The sequence below is a fragment of the Mobula hypostoma genome, chromosome 7 (genome assembly GCF_963921235.1).
Source record: "Mobula hypostoma chromosome 7, sMobHyp1.1, whole genome shotgun sequence".
Classification (NCBI taxonomy): Eukaryota; Metazoa; Chordata; class Chondrichthyes; order Myliobatiformes; family Myliobatidae; genus Mobula; species Mobula hypostoma.
Genome location: NC_086103.1, coordinates 31,413,715 through 31,426,157, shown reverse-complemented (window position 1 = coordinate 31,426,157; position 12,443 = coordinate 31,413,715).

The window sequence follows — 12,443 nt, the reverse complement described above, 5'->3', positions numbered from 1 at the left end:
GAACAAAGATAAACATTGTTGTGATTTTTTTCCCCTCGAGACTTTACTCGGTTTGCAACGGTAAAATTATGTTTTTGTTTCCCCAGATGCGGCTGACCCTTATCAAGTTCATGCAATTTTGAGACGTTTATGGTCGCTAAATAAGAACATTTACTGTCCTTTTGCAAATAACACAACAGTTTTAATTATGTGTTAATTAATTGAACTTGGAAAGAAGGTAAGTGAAATGGAAGTTTAAAAGTTCCACAGAAATCGGGGTTAACCGAAAGACCCAAAATAATAACATTGAACGTGTAACCACTTTAAATGGGACAATGCTCTGCTGATCAAAAAAAAACCTGACCCTACGTATTGTTTGAGCAGTAAACGATGACGGTAGCTCTATCAGACAAATAAAAATCTGTTCTATGATCATGGGTGTCTGTCAGCTGTACAGGAATATCAGGGCAGAGAAACTAAACAATAAACCAAATGTCATTGCTGGCCGGAATTAGAAGTGAATTGTTTAAATCCTTTACAGCAGTTAAACAACTTAATGCCCTAGAAATGCAGGAAACTACTGGTCTCTCTTAGGAAAGGTAAAAGCTATTCATTAAATTCAACAACTTATTGATCTAGCAACACACATCAAAGTTGCTGGTGAATGCAGCAGGCCCAGTTTTCAAAAACCAGAAAGAACTATTATCAAGAAGCTTGATTTCATTAAGAAGTTGTGCGCAGTGGTCTTGTCTGAAGATCAGTGATTTTCTGTAAGGCAGCCCCCAGCTATGGAGATGAATTTCCGTGGAGCAGCTGAATATGAGGAGGATGCTCCACTACACCTCTTGACTGAGGGAGTCAAAGGCTTTAGTGAGGTTGAGAAAGATCACAAGGAAGCAGCACATTCTGCCATTCAATAAGATCATGGCTGATCTGGCCATGGACTCATTTCCACCTACCTATCTTTTCCCCATAACCCTTAATTCCCCTACTATGCAAAAATCTATCTGACCTTGTCTTAAATATATTTACTGAGGTAGCCTCCACTGCTTCATTGGACAGAGAATTCCACAGGTTCACCATTCTGGGGAAAGCAGTTCCTCCTCATCTCCATCCTAAATCTACTCCCTCAAATCTTGAGGCTTTGTCTCCTAGTTCTAGTAATGAATATCAAGAAATAAAAGACACTGGGGGAGGAAGGTGGTTGAGGATCCTAGTGTTCACTTTCAAGGCAATAATAACGTTCAAATTCTCTAGAAGAACAAGTCAACCTACATCAATATCCTCATGCAGGCTAACATCCCTGTCACTGAGACTTGACTTATACACCTACACCATACTCCCAAAGGAGACATAATATTCTGAGTCACGGGAAAAAAATTATCAGAGGTAAGATTCAAGAGTGTATCCAACGCTCTTTTGAGGAAATATATCACTTCCTTCCGACCATCTTTGACCGCGACCAGCCAGAATGGCAGAGGAGAATTTGTGGCAGTATTGAGACTTCAGGGGCTTCTCGTCCAGATTCAACTTTGTTTAACATCATTTCCAGTACACAAGTGTAAAGGAGAACAAAATAAATGTGATCCCAGATCTGATGCAGCATAACAAAAAATACAGTAAAATAAAGAACACGATAAAATATTTTAAAAAACACAAAAATATAAGTACATAAGATAGCTTATGTACACAGTTGGATTGTACGTCTATAAAGTGACTTGAGACAGGAGTGTCTGAACATTTGATGACTGGCAGAAAATGGTAAAGTAGTGGGGGTTGGGGTGTGGAGGGCGGGTTAGTGGATAGCGGTGTTGATCAGCCTTACTGCTTGGGGAAGCTAAATATTTTTCAGTCTGGTTGACCTGGCTTGGATGCTGCTTCAACCCCTCCTTGATGGAAGTGGGTCAAACAGTCCATGAGCAGGGGCTGGGATCCTTCATGATGTTACTGGTCCTTTTCCAGCACCATTCTGTATATAGGTCCTTGATGGTGGATAGGTTGGTGTCAGCGGCACGTTGGGCAGTTTTGACTACACAGTGTAGAGGCTTCCTGTAGCTTCCGTGCCATGCAGTGATGAAGCATGATAGGATGTTCCCTACTGCGCATCTGCAGAATGACATCAGTATAGATGTGCATACTCCAGCTCTCTTAGCCTTCTCAGAAAGTAGAGGGGTTGGTGAGCTATCCTGATTGTGTAGAATGTGTTCTGGGACCATGAGAGTTCGTGTGAAATGTGTGCAGCCAGGAGTTTGAAACTGCTCACAGTTCAGTACTGTTCTGCTGATGTATAGAGGAGTGTGAGTTCTCCTGAAGTCCATAACCATCTCCTTTGTCTTGTTGACTTTGAGGAAGAAGTCATTTGCCTGGCACCTGAAGGCAGATGGAACGCACTCATTTCCGGACTATTCACCTGTCCTATCAGGTACCTTCTACCCATCTATGGCAGAGTCTGTGGTTCTTTCCCTTCAATAACCACTTCAGAACCCAAAAGACTGGAACAGGAATAAGTCACCCTCGATCTGAAAGGACTAACTAAGAAGAAGAAACTTTAATAAACTTCTTCACGGTTCAGAGTATCCTGACTGATTGCATCATGGCCTGCTACGGAAACACCAACGTACAGGAACAGAAAGTGATGGATACAGCCCAGTCCATCACAGGCAAACCACAACTGAGCACACTTAAAAGGTGTGCATCCCACAAGGAAGCAGCATTCATCATCAAAGACTCCCTTCGACTAGATCAGCAGTTCCCAACCTGGGATCGCGTTGCGTCCTCAGCACTACCTACCCCTCCACCTATCTTTGTATCATCTGCAAACTTTGCCACAAAGCCATTAATTCCATTATCCAAATCACTGACATATAATGTGAAAAGTAGTGGTCCCAATACTGACCCCTGAGGAACACCACTAGTCACTGGCAGCCAACCCCTTTATTCCCACTCGCTGTCTCCTGCCTGTCAGCCATTCCGCTATCTATGCCAGTATCTTTCCTGTAACACCATAGGATTTTATCTTGTTAAGCAGCCTCATGTGTGGCACCTTATCAAATGCTTTGTGAAGATATTGTTATCTTCTTTTACATTTTGCCCGTTTGTTAGTGTTTGTTTATGAATAGTTTTTCATAAATTTTATTGCATTTCTTTATTGTCCTGTAAGTGCCTGCAAGAAAAATGAATCTCAAGACAGTGACATGTATGTACTTTGATAATAAATTTGCTTCAACTTTGAATTTGACTTCAGGAATGGCTTTGCCAACAGGAAGGTTAACTAATCGAACTTGAGATAGTTCTTCCCTGATGGGAAAGGAGATCTGCTACTCAGCAGTAACTTTCTTTCATCCTTCAGAATCCAGTATTAAATATGAAATTCCTTTGTATGTTACTTACTGCTTACTCTTTTTAGAAGGTTCAAGGCTTTCTTGTTACAAAATACTCGTCGCTTAGCTTCCTAATTTTGTAAAGGATTCTTTTCTATATTAGGTAAAAACGCAGAACTTGCTCTCTCCATTAAGCATTTCCAAGCTAAATAGTGTGTTTGTTCCCTTGAAAAGGTGGGAATCAGCTTAATTCCATCAAAAAGTTAATGAGTGTATTAATTAAACATAGATGTTTAGTCATTTTAATCATTGACTAACATTTTATTTTTTAAAATAGGAATACCCAAGTAACAAAATATGATCCACAATGCCAAAGATGGATTAATACGTGAATTGGTCAAATGAGTATAATTGTGTCGTGCAGACTCATTGGGCTGGAAGAGACAGTTACCATGGTATATCTCTAAATAATAATTAAAATAATTAAGACTGGAAGCAGTAGGGAGATGAGATAAACCAAGATGTTTAATTCACATATTAATTGGAGTTTGGCAAGTCTAAAGATCACTGAAGTATAGCAATATGGAAGAAGGAAGGATCTCTGTAGTTTTGATTTCTTTCATAGTCCATTGACTTCAACAAATTCAGTATCTACAACTCAGTACTACCCCTGAAGCAAATGTTTAAAATTAAAAATATATTTTATTTTCCAAATAGCGAACAAGAGCATTACAAGTGACTGAAACAGTTGCAGATGGATGGGAAAGTTGATTAATAATCAAATAGTGGTGTATTTGTTGATCCAAGTCAGGTTGCACATTTGAATCTGTGCATGAAACTGAAGTACTCTGCATTTTCTCGCAACCACCTTCAGGCAGGAGATACAGAAACCTGAAGTCCCATGTCACCAGGTTCAAGAACAGCTACCTCCCCTCAATCATTCGGTTCTTGATCCAACCAGGACAACTGGGCTTCTATACGTTCCTCTGCAACTGGATCCTTGAATTTCTCTTCGGAAGACCAGAGTTAATGCAGATCAGAAATAACATCTTGTCCTTGCTGACAATCAATACTGGCACCTCAATTGCTTAGCCCAATGCTTTACTCTCTCTACACCCATGTCTGAGTGACCAGGCACAGCTCAAACACCGTCTATAAATTTGCCGAAGACACAACTATTTTTGGCGGAATTTCAGATAGTGACAAGAAGGCATTCAGGAGTGAGATAGATGAGCTGATTGAGTGGTGTCAAGCAAAAACTTTGCACTCAATGTCTGCAAGACCAAGGAATTGATTGTGGACTTCAGAAAAGGGAAGTCAAGGGAACACACTCTGGTCCTCATTGAGGGATCAGCAGTAGAAAGGGTTTCAAATTCCTGGGTGTCAACATCTCTGAAGGTCTATTCTGTGCCCAACAAATTGATGCAATTACAAAGAAGACATGACAGCAGCTATATTTCATTAGGATTTTGTGGAGACTGGTATGTCACAAAACACTCACGCAAATTTCTACGGATGTACCATAGAGAGCCTTGTCCCTGTGCCGAAGACGCCGCGCCCCAGCGGCCTCAATGACTACAGACCGGTGGCATTGACCTCCCACATCATAAAGACCCTGGAGAGACTTGTTCTGCAGCTGCTCCGGCCTATGGTCAGTCCACATATAGATCCTCTCCAGTTCACCTACCAGCCTCCACTAGGAGTTGAGGATGCCATCGTCTACCTGCTGAACTGTGCCTATGCCCACCTGGACAAGCCAGCGAGCACTGTGAGGGTCATGTTTTTTGACTTCTCCAGTGCATTCAACACCATCCGCCCTGCTCTGCTGGGGGAGAAGCTGACAGCGATGCAGGTGGATGCTTTCCTGGTGTCATGGATTCTTGATTATCTGACTGGCAGACCACAGTACGTGTGCTTGCAACACTGTGTGTCTGACAGAGTGATCAGCAGCACTGGGGCTCCACTGGGGACTATCTTGCTCCCTTTCTCTTCACCATTTACACCTTGGACTTCAACTACTGCACAGAGTCTTGTCATCTTCAGAAGTTTTCTGATGACTCTGCCATAGTTGGATGCATCAGCAAGGGAGATGAGGCTGAGTACAGGGCTACGGTAGGAAACTTTGTCACATGGTGTGAGCAGAATTATCTGCAGCTTAATGTGAAAAAGACTAAGGAGCTGGTGGTAGACCTGAGGAGAGCTAAGGTACCGGTGACCCCTGTTTCCATCCAGGGGGTCAGTGTGGACATGCTGGAGGATTACAAATACCTGGGGATGCGAATTGACAATAAACTGGACTGGTCAAAGAACACTGAGGCTGTCTACAAGAAGGGTCAGAGCCATCTCTATTTCCTGAAGAGACTGAGGTCCTTTAACATCTGTCGGACGATGCCAAGGATGTTCTGTGAGCCTGTGGTGGCCAGTGCGATCATGTTTGCTGTTGTATGCTGGGGCAGCGGGCTGAGGGTAGCAGACACCAACAGAATCAACAAACTCATTCGTAAGGCCAGTGATGTTGTGGGGATGGAACTGGACTCTCTGACGGTGGTGTCTGAAAAGAGGATGCTGTTCAAGTTGCATGCCATCTTGGACAATGTCTCCCATCCACTACATAATGTACTGGTTGGGCACAGGAGTACATTCAGCCAGAGACTCATTCCACCGAGATGCAACACAGAGCGTCATAGGAAGTCATTCCTGCCTATGGCCATCAAACTTTACAACTCCTGCCTTGGAGGGTCAGACACCCTGAGCCAATAGGCTGGTCCTGGACTTATTTCCTGACATAATTTACATATTACTATTTAATTATTTATGGTTTTATTACTATTAAATTATTATGGTGCAACTGTAATGAAAACCAATTTCCCCCCGGATCAATAAAGTATGACTATGACTATTCTAACTGGTTGCATCACCATCTGGTATGGTGAGGCCACTGCACAGGATGTAAAAAAGCTTCAGAAAGTTGCAAACTTAGCCAGCTCCACCAGGGGCACTAGCCTCCACAGCATTGAGGACATCTTCAAAAAACGATGCCTCAGAAATCTTATCCATTACTAAAAACCCCATCACCCTCTTCTCATTACTACCATCAAGGAGGAGGTACAGGAGCCTGATGATGACACGGATTCAACATTTTAGGACCAGCTTCTTCACCTCCACCATCAAATTTATGAATGAACAATGAACCCATATATATATAGGCATCCATTAGTCTCATGAGACCATGGATTTGTGCCTTGAAAGGTTTCCAAGACGCAGGTCTGCGCAAGGTTGTATGGAAGACCAGCAGTTGCCCATGCTGCAAGTTTCCCCTCTCCACGCCACCGATGTTGTCCAAGGGAAGGGCATTAGGACCCATGCAGCTTGGCACCGGTGTTGTCGCAGAGCAATGTGTGGTTGAGTGCCTTGCTCAAGGACACACATGCTGCTTCAGCCAAGGCTCGAACTAGCGACCTTCAAATCACTAGACGAATGCCTTGGCCATGCCCCCAACACAATTTATATATATATATCGGCATTAAAGGTTATTTTTTAATTAATTAAAGGTTAATTTGCAGGTTGAGTCAGTGGTGAGGAATGCAAATGCAATGTTAGCCTTCATTTCAAGAGGATTAGAATATAAAAGCAAGGATGTAATGTTCAGGCTTTATAAAGCACTGGTGAGGCCTCACATGGAGTATTGTGAGCAGTTTTGGGCCACTCATTGAAGAAAGGATGTGCTGGCTTTGGAGGGGGCTCTAAGGACATTCACAAAAATGATTCCAGGATTGAAAGGCTTATCATATAAGAAGCATTGGATGGCTCTAGACCTGTACTCGCTAGAATCTAGAAGAATGAGGAGTGACCTCATTGAAACCTTTTGAATGGTGAAAGGCCTCAATAGATTGGATGCAGAAAGGACGTTTCCTATGGTGGAGGAGTCTAGGACCAGAGAGTGCAGCCTCGGCATAGAGGGACATCCATTTAGAATGAAGATGAGGAGGAATTTGTGTAGCCAGAGGGTGATGAATCTGTGGACTTCCTTGCTACCTGCAGGTGTAGAAGCCAGGTCTTTGTGTGTATTTAAGGCAGAGGTTGATAGGTTCTTGATTAGTCAATGCATGAAAGATTAAGGAGGCAAGAGAATGTGGTTGAGAGGGGAGAAATGGATCAGCAATGATGAAATGGCGGAGCAGACTTGATGAGCCAACTGGTCTAATTCTGCTCCTCTGTCTTATGATATTTTATATATCTTATTGTAATTTATATATATTTAATAATGTATTACAATGTAATACTGCCACAAAACAACACATTTCGTGACACATGCCAGAGATATTAACCTGATTTTGAATTTGAACCATAAACACTAGAGTTCGGCAACACTATGACCACTTTGATCACGAAAGTGTATTTTTTTTGTTCTATCCGTGTTCTTTTCTGTAAAATTTGTGTTTAATTTATGTTTGTTTCTTGTGGATGCTGCCTGAATATACTGGCCCAACGAGCCGCGCCACCCTGCAGCCCACCTATTTAACACTAGCCTAATCACAGCACAATTTACAATGAGCAATTAACCTACTTAACCAGTACGCCTTTGGGAGGAAGCCCATGCGTCAACGGGGAGGGTGTACAAACTCCTTCCAGAAGATGCTGGATTTGAACTCTGACTTCTGGCAACCCAGGCTGTAGCGTTGTGCTAACCGCAGTGCTCTCGTGGACCCATGGTATATGCCAATGATGCTATTGCAGAGAAGTTTTTCATTGCACCTATGCGTATGTCAATAAATTTGACTTCAAAGTTGAAATATTATTAAGGTTGTTTTTATGTACTTGAATTCTTTCATTTCTGCACATTTGATGAGAAATTTATAATACTCTCAAGTAAAATCTTGAGGTCAGTCTCAAGCCAGGGCTAAAATTTAGGAAGCATCTAATGTCACCTAGAAGGAGAGTTGGGTTGGAAGAACAATCTGAAGAAATTACTGTCAAGAGCTTATTTGATTAGGGATATTATACTCAAGTACCCCCAAGGGATATTCAAACTGAATGGCCTTAAGGATATTTTCAGCCATAGCAAGGAAACCAGCTGTTGTTGCAAATAGCGTGAGAAACAATGTGCATATCAGATGAGTAAACTGCACTGAACAGCTGCCATAGCCATACATTTTTCCCTTAAGTAAGGAGACCAACTCCAGACCAACACAGAACTCCAGATGTGATCTCATCAGCACCCATATAATGAAGCACAATTGCCCTACATTTATACTGTCTTAGCATTAAAGGTTCAAAGGTTAATTTATTATTGAAGTATACAACTCTGAAATTCTTCTTCTCCAGATAGCCACAAAACCAGGAAAGAAAAGAATGGCAGCACGATTATCAACCCTGAAATCCCTCCTCCCCACACAAAAAATGAACAAATGGAACAGGCATGTCAACTCCCAAATCCCCTTCCCCTGCACACACAAAAAATAAGAAAGATTGGGTGAAAAACACAGAATATAAAAAACTATAAGACTGAAAAAAGTCTATAGTCCAAGTCCATATCCAAAACGCAGAAAACCTGGTAACATTTTTCAGGCCCAGAGGCAGGCCTTTCCCCCTCCATAACAGCGTGATCTCACTCACAATCAAAAGGCAATCTCCCCTCTCCGTAGCAAAATGATCCCACCAGTGATCAAAAGGCAGGCAGCCAGTGCTCACGTTCCACATTTACCTCGATGTTTCAATTTCTCTCGTCACTTTAAGCAGCGAACAATGGAAGCTTTGATTGGCGAAATTGAGTCAAACATCGGCTTGCAGCCTGTAGTCTTCTTGCCATGAGGTTCACACATGCTACCTGTGCCTCTTGGAATCCTCTTGGAGATTGCAGAGTGCTGAACAACCGAACGATCTCCAAACAGCAAATCACAGGCTCCTATGGTTGCAGAATCATATTCAGGACAAAAAAAAACAAACATAAAAGACAAAAAAAGTGAAATATATGGTTTCATGATCCATCCAGAAGATGTTGACCAAAGGAGCGTTGTATGTAGATACCATCTTGACCATTCTCTTACTTAATTACTTTGGTGTATCTGCATGCAAGCCTTTCAAAGTTCAGAGGTCAAATTCAATTTATTATCAATGTATATATCAATATACAGTGCACTATCCTGAGATTCATTTTCTTGCAGGCATTCACAGTAGAACAAAGAAATACAATAGAGTCAATGAAAAACTAAAACAAAAACTGACAAACAACCAATGTGCAAAAGAAGACAAACTGTGAAAAATAAATAAGTTAATAAACGTGATTTGAAAGTGAATTCATAGGTTGTGAAATCAGTTCAGTGTTGGGTTGAGTGAGTTATCCACTCTGGTTCAGGAGCCCGATGGTTGAAGGGTAATAACTGTTCCTGAACCTAGTGGTGTGGGGCCTAAGTCTCTTGTACCTCCTTCCTGATGGCAGCTGTGAGAAAACATGGCCTGGATGGAGGGGTCCTTGATGATAGATTCTGCTTTCTTGTAGATGTGCACAATGGTGGGGAAGGTTTTTGTATCCACCACTTTTTGTAAGCTTTTCCATTTTGGGGCATACGGTACTGTTCTTGAGCCTTTTGCATGTGAAGCAACAGGATGCCCTGATCCTCCAGCATCTCAGAGCTCTACAGTCCTTATAGGTGAGCATGAGGGGAAATTGTTGTGAGACTTCTGAAAATGATCTCCAGAATCAACCACATGGATCAGCTTTCTGCAGAATAAAACATGTTTATTCACATTGAAGTTACTTCCCTCTATTATTACAATGGAACACAGAACCCATTGAAATGTGAAAGTTAGATCTTATTACAGCACAATTACAGGGCCTTGAAAAGGTATTCAGACTGCACAATTATTTTCACATTTATTGTCTTACTTTCTAAATTTAAAATATATTGAAATAGGATTTTTGAGTAAATCTACAAAACATTGTATGTCATGTCAAATAAAAAGAAAAATTCTAAAATCTGTCAACAATTTACTAAAAATTAAAAAACAAAATTGTGAGGCTGAAAATTTATTCATCCCCTTTGTAATTACTATGATACCTTACCTTGGGTGTAATACTGTATATTACCTTACCAACTCACCTGATTAGTTGATGTAGAAGATTGGAGGATCACCTGTTTTCAATGAATTCATAAGAATGGTGTAAATATACCGTCTCTGTAAGGTCCAACAATATGGTAGATTTTCAACAGACCAAACCAAAATGAAAACAAAAGAGCATTCAAGACAAGTCAGAAAATCGATAGTACGGAAATACAAATCTGGGGAAGGTTACATTGAGGCTCAGTGCAGTCCATCGTGGAAAAGTGGAAAAAATATGAAACTACAGCCACACTGCATCGTTCAGGCTGCCCCTCTCAACTTAATCGCTGGAGAAGAATGGCACCTGCAAGAGAGGCTACTATAGAGCCAATATTTACTCTGAGTGAGCTGCAGAAGTCAGTGACTGCAACTGGAGTTGAAGTTCTTGGCTCCACAGTCTCTAAGGCCTTGCACAAAAAGGGGATTTATGGAAGAGTGGCAAGGAAGAAGCCCTGTCTAAAAGAAGCTTATCCTTGCCTGTAAAGGCTTTGCAAAGTGTCACTTAAAAGATACTGTAGAGATGTAGAAGAAGATCTTGTGATCGGATGAGACTAAAGAGGAGCAAAGCTAAAATGAGATTTATCCAAAAAGACTACTGGCTGCAATAGCTGCAAGAGGTCGTTCAACTAAATACTGAGCAAGGTAGGGATGAATACTTTTGAATTACTGACATCTCAGCTTTTGAATTTTTAGTTTTTCATGCTTCACAATTTTCCCTGTTTCTACAGTGATAAAAAGGAGCATGTGATTCACAAATAAAAATTCCCAGTTAAATTGATCACAATCCCAGGTTGTAATACTCAATTATGTGAGCAAAGGCTTAGGGGCTGAATACACTGTAGATGGATTCTTCATTGCGGTTTGTGTAACAGTTTTGTTTTACCAGTCAGGGTTGTTAGCCCTGAACTGAACCTCTGAGCCTGGAGAAATGGCGGACCTCTCTTAGTCTGAGCAAGGGGGATGAATACTTTTGAACTGCTGACTTTGCAGCTTTTGAATTTTCAGTTTCTTGTCCTTTGCAATTTTCCCAGTTTCTTTTTTGGGACTTGACTGTGAAAAAAAAAAGGAGCATGTTATCCACAGATAAAAATTCTCAGTTAAATTGATCAAAATCAGTTAGTCTAGACAAGGAAAAGGCGGATAAATTAGTAAATATTTTGCATCAGTCTTCACTGTGGAAGACACTAGCAGTTAGGTGGAAGTTCCAGGTGTCAGGGGTCAGGAAGTGTAAGAAGTTACCATTACTAGAGAGAAGGTTCTTGAGAAACTGAAAGGTCTGAAGGTAGACAAGTCACCTGGATTAAATGGTGTATACCCCAGGGTTCTGAACAAGGTGGCTAAAGAGATTGTGGAGGCATTAGCAATGATCATTCAATAATCACTAGATTCTGGAATGGTTCCAGTAAAGCGGAAAATCGCAAATGTCACTTCACTCTTCAAGAAGGGGAGAAAGGAGGAAGAAAGGAAACTATAGGCCAGTTAGTCTGACCTCAGTGGTTGGGAAGATGTTGGAGTTGATTATAAAGTCTCAGGGCACTTGGAGGTACATGATAAAATAGGCTGTAGTTAGCATAATTTCCACAAAGGAAAATATTTCTTGACAAATCTGGGCCCTTTATTATAGAAAGGATGTGCTGAAATTGGAGAGGGTTCAAAGTAAGTTCATGAATGCCAGGATTGAACAGCTTTTCATGTAAAGAGCGTATGATGGCTCTGGGCCCGTATTCATTAGAATTCAAAAGAATGAAGGGTGACCTAATTGAAACCCCTGGAATGGTAGAAGGCCTTGATAGATTGGAAGTGGAGAGGATGTTTCTATGGTGGGAGAGTCTAGGGCCAGAGGATACAGCCTCAAAATAGAGGGGCATCCTTTTAGAATGGAGATGAGGAGGAATTTCTTTGGCCAGAGAGTGTGTAAATCTGTAAAATTCTTTGCCACAGGGAGATGTGGAGGCCAAGTCCGTACTGTATGTATATTTAAGGCAACTGTATGTATATTTAAGGCAGGGGTTGATTGTTCAGGTCACCAAGGGATACTGGGAG